Below are 9,263 nucleotides of genomic sequence, written 5' to 3'. Positions count from 1 at the left end.
CCAACAAACTCTTGTTTGGGCGGCGAATGGTCCTTCACCATGGCTGTTTACCAGCTCCCAATGTTCCATCACTTTTGGCGCGTCTATTCCAATGACCATCAACTTCAGCATCCACATCACAAAGCTTTATGTAAGAGCATTTAGCAACATCCTCTCAACGTGGAATGCTCAACCTGGACCCTGGCATCTTCCTTTGAGACAAGACATTAGGCAACTCCATAAAATCATTTACATCTCTTCCAGTCACTTCGAAAACAGACAGCAGGGTGGTGCTCACAATCTTCTTTTCACCCATTGTTAGAATGTTGGCTGCTTTGCCTTTTAGGCCCAGTGGCTTTGCCAAATCTACAGTGCAGAATGTACTTGAACTCCCAGGAGCCAAGAAATCTTAAGACATTAACACCAAATAAAAGGTATGTATGTGGTCAGCTCATTACTGTCATGACAGCATAACCCAACATAAACAAGTAAACAAAGATCTTCCTCTTACAGAAGGCTTCTCCTTCCACTCCCTTTGGAGCAAATCCCCCTGAGGACCACTAGGGCCTGGAATCTCTGCAGGCCAACCCTCGTGTTTGGGCCTTTTAGCTCTTCTGCCCTGACTGAACCTCATCAGTACAGGGTCCTAAGTATCAACCTCCTCCAAGCTAGTTCCAATAAGACTGTTTCTAATCAGGTCCTACACTGTGACCACATGCTGACATCAGATTTAATCCTCTTCTGTGCTGAGGATCCTGTCATATATTATTCTGATATTGCCTATTCTTCACCTTTACTTTTAGCGCTTGTTATCGCCAATGACTTCCCAAATCGTTTTGATTCCGGTTTACAAGGTTTCAACTCGATTTCTGATTCGATTGGATTCACTATGGATTCAGTATCGATTCAGTTAGGGATATTTCCGGGATATTTATCACGAAGATCAGCATCATTCAGTAAGCTCATGTCCACCATAAAACAAGAGTTTGCAGTGATACAGATTGGGGGAATCACAGCTGTACAAAGTATCCTCAGAGTATGGAAAATACATGGTTTTTAAAAACTGCATGGAAACAATGTTAGAAATATGATCATATGACACATGTAAGCCAGAGTCAATGATGACAGATTTTAGGTAATGGGGATGTTATAATCTCACTTTAGTTGGACACTGGGATGATTTTGGTGCAATTTGTGCATATTTTGTGGTGATTATAGGCGTAAGTAAAAGAGGCAACCAAAATAAATACTAACAAAATATTTCACCAGACAAACGTGTTTTCATTTGAGTTTCCAACAGATATTTGCACACATGAATTACCACATCTTCCATAAAACTACAGAAGAAGACAGTTATTTAATTCATGTGCATGATCTTGTGAGTCCTCGACTTGTTGCACGGTGTATTGGATGTATCTGACCAGTAGGGGGCAGGTAAGATTTACTTCTGTTTTCAATGAGGCGACCTCCTTCAGACTGACTGTGGTTTTTGTGCCACAGATATTCTGCACAAAACTTTGCTTCACTGAGAATTTCCTTCTCATCAGTGAAAACGGGCCTTTGATTGATCTGAAATCAGATTATCAGCGTTGTCAATTCTATCTTTATTTCCAAACTATTGATCCACAGATTTAAATCAGGTTTGAATAGTTTTGACTGTTCACTTTAGTTTTGGTCTAATTTGAAGTTGCAGTACTGTCTTAGGAAGTAAAAAGTGAAAAGTACAAAGACTTTATCCTCAATACTTCACTGTTGCTCTAGGCCTTTAAGACTTGAGGTTAATAATATAACCACTGTAGACTTTTAATATACTTTTTTATTTATTAATGGTATCTTGCCTTGGATTCACTAGGGAGAGATTGAACTAATGAGAGCACACATTTCACAGAGTGATATAGTTAACAGCTTTCATTTAAACAATGCAAAGTAAATCATAGTGGCCCTACATCTAAAATACTGACGAGAACTGGGCAAGCTCCATCTGCTGAGGCAGGACAGCTGCTAAATGGACCTTGTGGGGAAATGATTTGGTCGACTTAGTTTTCCAAAGTCAGGAAAAGCGTTCAGGCTCAACTTGTATGAATATGCACATATGCAAATCCACGCGTGAGACATCCATTTCCAGCTTCATTTAGACTTCTCAGTGAGGTCATGAGAGACAACCGTGAACCCGGACATCTGCTGTTGACACTGAGGATGGAAACTGATTTGTCACTTTCACCAGTCAGAACCAGTGAGAGTTTTTTCTTTTTTAAACAAGTGCACTTTAGTATTTATAGAGGCTGAGTCCGGTGTTGACTCAGCAGAGTAATAGTTAAGATCAAAGCCAACCGCTTTTTCTGTGTTTTGTGCGAAATGACCCTGATACGTATTTAACCATTACCATAGCCATCGTGTTCCTCCATAATTTCACCATAATTTCTACTGGGAATATGCTCATCTATTGCATCTCTATATGTCTTGTTAGATGTCTCTCCCCTGCTGAGTTTTCTTGCTTCTCATGAAAGTTTTTTTTAACCTAACCAAGTGAAGGATAAAAAGATAAGGAGGTTGGCATATGTCATTCAAATTGTAAAGAACTTTTTAAAATTTGGGTCAGTATAAACAAAATAAAACACATTGCTATAACCTCCAAATAACAATAATGACAAAAATATGTTAGAATGATCAAAGACAACTTGAATGTCTTGTGTCCAGACGAGGTTAGTGATGATGCGATGTACATATGAAGGTGGGCTTCTTTATGAACTGCTGCACACAAGGAAACCAAGCTGACCCTGCATCCGCTCATCTTTAACCAAATACTGCACTGGCTTCAGTCTCGATCATTTGCTTTTTCCCCTCCCTCCCTCAGCTGTAAGAGGTTCTCTCTGAGCCTCGGTAAAAGATAATAGAAAGTGACAGGACAAGGGAGGCTTTAGCCGCCACGGCCATTGTTGAAGAGAGGGGAACTGTCATCGCCGTTATCTCCTCAAGACATAATAGACCTCTGGAGAAATTAACTCCATGGTCCAGCTTGCCCCCATTGTGCTGAGGCAGAGACAGTGAGGTTGGAGGACAGGCCACATCTTACATGAGGCCGGAGAACGCGTCATTGTTCCGCGGGGAGTTTCAGCAAAGAGAGCACTGACCTCCTTAGAGGATCCCTGCTTAACTTTCTTAGCATTGTGTGTGATGGTCAAGTGCTGCCTCACTTTGAAGTGTCAAGGTGATGTTTGGATGAACTCATCGTGACGGAAAACCCCGTCACCAATGTGTTGGCCTCGCACTTGTTCTCCCACACACTCAGCTGTACTTCTTCCTTTTAAAAAACATTTCATTATTTCTTCTGCATTCTTGCTGCTCTGTCAGTGGAGCGCTACATTCCTCTCCCCGAATAAGTGCTGTCTCACTCCAATTGAGCAGAGTAAATGTGAGAGCCACTGAATGGAGCAGCCTCAATGGGAGAAAATAAACAATTGCATTGGTCCATGGGTGCAGTGGGGGAGAGCGGATGAGAGGAAGGGAGAAAGGCCTCCCTAACGTGCTAAGATTCCCATGGATACTCGGCCCTTTTTCTGTTTAGAGGAGGATCTCGTAAAGTACTTCAACAGTGGATGATTTCTCCTTTCCATTTACTCTGTTTTTTATTTGAGGAGAGAAAGGGTGGTATGCGTCACGGTGATTGTTAGACATGGGCGGGGGGTCACATGCACACACGTGCACACTCGTGAACACACACACACACACCTACACACACACACATGCAATTTGCTCCTCACTTGTCGAGTGCTAAGTTTCAGAAAAGGAGTCTATTGTTTGGGTGTGAAAGGTTCTTGTTTTAGCTGTTTAACTAAATCAAAAGTTCCTCGGACACAAAGGGCAGCACAGCCTCGGTCCTCCATTCTGTCATTTTAAGTGCTCAGGGGCTTTTAACTGTTCTCTTTTGTTAAAAGGAAAAAAAAAACTTTAACCCACTATCCTCTTACCTCATGGTCGATTTCTGCCTGAAGTCCTATCAATTTACATACAACCCATATAATCCTGTTCATGTGAGTTACACATTTATGACCATATGAAATGAAGATGAATTTGTCATCGTCATGGTTGTTGGTTTTGAAGGTTAAAAAGCGAACCCCTCTGTCACTTTGACTAAATCTGAACATCAGCTCTCAGAGAGAAAAAACTCTGCTGCAGATGTTTGGTCACCAGTAAGAAAAAGGGGGGTGACAGTTAGATAACACCACTCTACACTACCTTCTATTTCTGAAATTAAAGATAAGATAAGATATGGAAATATTTGTATATATGGCTCCAGTAGATCCCAGGTACAACTTTTGAAGCATATGTCCAGGAAAGCGCAGCCATAGGAATCACAAAACCCCTCAACCTCCCAGGCCTCTGGTAGAGGACCCGAGCCTGAGAAAGACATATCACCTCATGTCCTGTGTGTGTCGGGTGGGAGGGGGACTTTAAAAAATATTTATAGCATTTTCTGTAATGTACAAAATAAACTCTTTATAAATACATTCAGATCATTATGAGATGGAGTAAGTTTTGCGAATTCAAACTCCCAGTCACAACGTAAAAGTCAGTTTGGACAGTGTCACATGATGAGAGGCAGGGCACCGATGAATGGAGGACATCGCAATTCAACTTGGTCAAACCTTTGCAAATATTCAGGCTTCATATTTACGCAGCCACAAGCATAATGACACTTTCAAATACACTGATAAATATAAATTGTGTGTTAAATGGTAAAACTTGAAGGCTTGTGGTATGTAGCATTCATTTTACCCCTTTTTATATAATCAAAAGAAATCCATCAACATGTTGCAGGTTTCTCATAATGGTGAACCAACACTACAATCACTAATGTCTACACAGGTTGCTCACCTTTGGGAAATCAACAATAAAACTGGTTGCTAGCCTTCATGCACACGTGTGATCTGCCCCCTTCACTGCAACCAGAGCACAAGAAATATTTGAAACTTCTGTCCAGCATCCTAGTATTAATTACGTTGGAAGATTTGTGCTTTTGTATAGTCTCTGTCCACACAGCCACATATTCGACAACATTTAGATATTCACACGTCAGATATTAACAGTACCTTTGGGTCAACCAGTGCTTGGTGCATACCTTGTGTTGGGGAAATTGGTGAGCAACAAGTGCCATCACACAAATATAACACACATATCTCATTTAGGTTTTAACCATGACGAATATGAAACCGGTTTTTAAACGGTATGTTCAGGTCTCTCGGAGCATGAAATGAATGAGTGTCAACTTTCTGTTCGCCAATAACACCACAACATTAAACGATGATGAAGAAGCAAGACGGACTCAATGACCTCGTCTTTACAATCACCTACTTAAATCTGTAATGATCACGTCTTTACAATCACCTACTTAAATCTGTAATGATCATGTCTTTACAATTACCTCCTTAAATCTGGACACAAATGAGGCACAGGAGACCTTTGCTTTGCTTCATTAATGTTATTGGTGTTGGGTCGTTACATTTTACACTTTAATTACTTTGCATTACCTCTTTACATGGTTTTCAGTTAATGACCCATTCCTAATGTCTGGGCTGCATCAGACAAACACGCTGCACACACTGTGATATCATTGTTATATTGTTTATTTTAGTGTTCCTACAACATGAACAAACATTTTGAAATCTGTTTTGTTTTACCCTGACATAAGAATCTTCATGATCACGGCTGTTTCAAACTAGCCCATGCAGCGTAGGTAGCTATAATCATGTGCCAAATGGGTTATAAAGGATGTTGCCAAACTGTGTGGAGAGTTGATGGTGTACATTATAAAATGTGACAGTTTCACACTATCGTTTTGGACGATAATGATGATGAACATTATCGAACATGGACATTTGTATAAGCTTAGTACTCGACCCGTCAGCTGATGGGTACACTTGTCTCACTGGAGTGGCCCATGTATCCCAGGGGGGAGGTTTTGGAGCAGATGGTTGCCCCGGTGGGCAGAGTTGAGTGTCAACTGACAATGAATGACTCTCTCAGCGAGGGGCCACACGTTCTAGCACGTCCTTCTAAAGTTTAAGACCAAGCTTGTGCGCAATTGTAATGAAGGAAGTGACAATGCTTCTGATCTATTGATCGGCAATGCGTCCCAAGATTGTTTTTTTGACATTGATCCTCCTCATTTGACTCAAGTGGAGCATCTGCTGCTGCTGCTGGAGGTGCGGCTGGAGGGCCGAGCTGATTGGGCAGGAGGGGATCTCTTCCCGCGGAAGTCTCAGCTGTGTTCACAATGACAGAGCTGATCTCCAAGGGGGAGACGAGGAGTCCGCCTCCCTCTGAAGTCAGTCCTCCTCTTAATAGTCATGGTGAATGGTCTGTATTTATATAGAGTTTTTCTCAAAGTGCCTTACAGTAAAGTTTAGCCATTCACCCATACAGTTCAGTATCTTGCCTAAGGACACTTGGCATGCGCAATGGGGACAATTGAGATTGAACTCCTCAACCCCTTGGTAGTGGACAACCCGCTCTACCCCCTGAGCTGCAGCTGGCCCATTTACTAGTTTTGAGTAGTAAGGGAGGAGTGCTTTGATTGATGTCAGTGTGACCACAGATTATCTCGCACATGATGAGCCGATTAAACTGCACTTCTGCAAAACGTGAGCGTCGTCCCCTCTCACTCTTGTCTTGGCTCAGTGGGGCCAATTTCATTCTAGGGTTTTGTCATTAACTGTGCGGACCTGTTCACATTAGGAGGGTTCGGGGTCAGTAGGTCAGGGGACAGGCTCACCAACACCTGGGGGACACAGAAGTTCATCGCTCAGGGTCCCATTAGGAGCAGAAGCCTGAACCCCGACCAATGACAGGCAGGCGAATCACTTCAAGCAGCAAAGGGAGGTGATCAGTGAAAACATGCATTTGCTTGTTAAGGTGTTTAGTGTGTCTAGTGATTGTGTGTGTGTGTGTGCGTGTTTTTGTGTGTGTGTATGTGAGTGTGTGTGCTTCCAGGGAGTCAGAGGGCAGGCGCATGCACCGCGCACGCAAGGAAGTATTGTTGATTTTAGAGAGGGATTGTTTTTTTGAATAGAAAGGAAAAAAAGGGCGGATTCAGGGGTAGGCTTGATGAATGTGTTGATGGTGGCATTTTGATAGGGGTAATTTTGACCTGACAGGGCCCAGGCTCTCTCATGAATCAAAATGTGTCAGCCAGGCGCTGGAGATGGAGGGCCGCTCATTGTGGCTCTGACACCCATGTGAGGGGCTGAGGCTGCTGGGGGTCAAGTGTGACACCTCATTAGGACAATGTTGATTTAGTGTGGCCACAGCGCAACAGACCTCCTCCCATGGGGTATGGAGAGGCGTTTGAGCGAGGGGGTGGGGAGCACCGAGCACCGGACAGAGAACGGGGGCCTACTGCTCTTCATCCACAAGGCCGTCGACTGACAGCTTGCAAATCATGCACGTACGTCCCACACGCCACCCGGCACCCCCCGCCTCTTAAATTTTCACCACGTCGCTAATTTTTAAACATGCTTTTCTTTAAACACAAAGACGCAGAGGGTGATGTTTTTGAGACGTCTGAATCCAGTTGCTTCTTTAATTTAAAAAAGGGGCGTCCCAGGTTTGGTCAGTTCTCCCCCTCAGTGAACCAACGCCAAATAATTCTGACCTTTCACCTTTGATCTTTGAAATTTGAAAAAATTGTTTTGTGTAATGTCAGGATTACTTCTGACAAGCTGCAGTTGTACTCTCGACTCAAGGACAAACCTTTTTTTGATTATTTTAGGAACGGAAGATTCAGATATAAAAACACCTCATTCTTGTAGATGTCTGTTTTACAGACCACTACCTTTTGACCACTACAGATTACAGCAGCAGCAAACAACACTGGTATCAATATCTGTGTCACTATACATATAGGCAATTCCATTAAAGTATATATACGTATAATATATAAATACATTTAAGATAAGTTATTAAGATGTTTTTAAATATTTTTTATGAAGCCACTGGCACCAAATCCCATCTGCTTTTCTTTTGTAGATCATGGTGGTAGAGTGATGGAAGGATTAAACAAATGTGAGGACATCACTGTTTGAGATTTAAACTCTGACCTTTAGCTGTAGTGCCCCCACCTGGCGGATTTATTATACTGCATCTAAAGTTTTGCAGATGCAATTCCTGCAAGTTACAGTGTTTTTATCTCTTTTATCCCATCGAGAAATGGTAAATAACATAATTTAGAATGTGTTTAATCAATAAGCTTAACTGTCAGGGTGTAAATAATGTCAGTTAACGGTTACAAAGCTTTATGATTGATCATCTCCATTATACTTTTTTGTTCAGGTACAGTTTGACTGATGCATTCATGTCAACTGATTTTTTCTCTCTAATTTATCCTTTGTTACGATGTCTCACATTTAATTACAGCACAAAGCCACAAGATGCTAGATTGTTATTGCATCTCATTAGCCCGGAATTCATTGAAAACAAAAAAAGATCATGTCTGTCTTAATGTCTGCAACTGATTCAATTTGATTACACCGATTCAGGGGCGTCTACGCAATGGCAGGGCCTGTCACACAAAAGACATTAAGTGACCCCTTTTTGTGCATGAACTCATCATGCGTACTAAATCTAAAATGATGGAAAGCATTTAAGTTAATTTGTGTATAAGAGATAGCATGAATAATGAATGAATCTTGATTCAAAGATATGGTTGTTCATCGTTTAATAAATAACAAGGATTCATTTCTAATTTGGGATTGTGTTATTTACACATTGGCTTCAAGCAAAACAAAAACAAAAACAATATATGAGAGAATAAATTGAATATTACCTTGTCAAGCAACCTGTTTTTGTCTGTCAGAAGTGTAGGCCCATGTGCAAACTCAAACACACGCTCGCTCTCACGCGCAGGCACGCACACACACACACACACACACACACGTTCACCCTCTAACAAAGGTGTAGAGGGCCATCTGTCTTTTCTGATGGCACAGATCTGGGAAAACAATGAGGGCCTCGTGACAGTTCACAGATTTTCCTCCAAACACAGCAGAGATCTGACGCTGTCATCACCCCGGTTGTGTGTGATAATTAACATTTTATTAAACTTGGCCACAATTATAGTTTGTCACCCCTTTATTAACAAAAATCCCAGTTGCCAAGAATAAATGATTTATGAACGCTGCTATAGCTGATGTCACAGTCCACTTTTGTTGCCTTTGAGATTTTACTCATTAGTCTGAATAATAACTGTCACTAATTCAAGCTGTTCTCCAATGGCTTTTTGAATAGAA

Source organism: Pleuronectes platessa, chromosome 2 (genome assembly GCF_947347685.1).
Source record: "Pleuronectes platessa chromosome 2, fPlePla1.1, whole genome shotgun sequence".
Taxonomy (NCBI): Eukaryota; Metazoa; Chordata; class Actinopteri; order Pleuronectiformes; family Pleuronectidae; genus Pleuronectes; species Pleuronectes platessa.
The sequence above is the reverse complement of the archived record's forward strand: the minus strand, read 5'-3'. Positions refer to the sequence as shown.